This window comes from Trichechus manatus, unplaced genomic scaffold (genome assembly GCF_000243295.1).
Source record: "Trichechus manatus latirostris isolate Lorelei unplaced genomic scaffold, TriManLat1.0 scaffold00026, whole genome shotgun sequence".
NCBI lineage: Eukaryota > Metazoa > Chordata > Mammalia > Sirenia > Trichechidae > Trichechus > Trichechus manatus.
In genome coordinates, this window is record NW_004443962.1 from 6597639 (window position 1) to 6598557 (window position 919).

The window sequence follows — 919 nt, forward strand, 5'->3', positions numbered from 1 at the left end:
TCTTAAATTTTTCATGGATCTAAATTCTGTGCTCAAGATCTTATGTCATTACTTTCAAATCATTTTGCAAACAAATATCGCTCTGCCAGTTTTAAAACTGGTAAAACACAAAAGTTGTCACTAATCTGAGATTATATGGCATTATGAGATAGAAGTTTCCTGACTGATCTGTGGGTCGTATCTAGCCCACCACCTGTTTTTGCTTTTTAGTGTGGTAAAATATTTGTAAAAAAACACCTACAAATTCAACACTTTTTACGTGTACAATTCAGGACTTGGGTTACTTTGTACAACCATCACTACTATCCATTTCCGTATTTTTCCCACACCATTAATAGCAACTCAGTGCCCTCTAAGCAGTGACTCACCCTTTTCCCCTCGCTCCTGCCCCTGGTGACCACCAGTAAACTTTGGGAAAAGACATTTTTGAGATACATTGAGAACACTGTTTTTCTGATGGAAGTGCTCATTCTTCTGAATATGAATTGACTTGATAGTGTGATATGCCAGAGTGGTTGATAGAGGTGCTAACCTCATCTGATTTTTAGAGAATCACACTTTTGGGAAGGAGAGCTTTCATTAAGGCAACTCACGGTGGGCCAGAAAAATCAGCAAGGTTAAGGTAGATGTTCCAAACATAAGATTTTCTTAACATAAAACACCGTAGTGTTGGGGATCATCTAAATCAGGCTCAAGTTTGAAATAACCTAGATAAATAGTTGAGATTTATGTTTTCTACTTAAATGAGGATAGGGAAGGAAGTTTGCCCCTAGTTCTCTTTTCGCAAACTCGAAAGCAGGGACATTCCCTTGCTCCTAGACTCACCACCCTCTCCCTTATCCCTGCAACACAACCTTTGACTGCTTAGTATCTCTATTCCAGAATTGTAAGGTGTTTCCCTTTTCCCCATTCAGTCATT

At 38.7% G+C, this 919-nt stretch overlaps 1 protein-coding gene across 1 annotated transcript in view; it reads left to right on the plus strand.

Annotated features, from left to right (window-relative positions):
* The window catches only part of LMLN (leishmanolysin like peptidase), an 87565-nt gene that overhangs the window by 11819 nt on the left and 74827 nt on the right, over positions 1-919 (plus strand). The window lies entirely within an intron of this gene.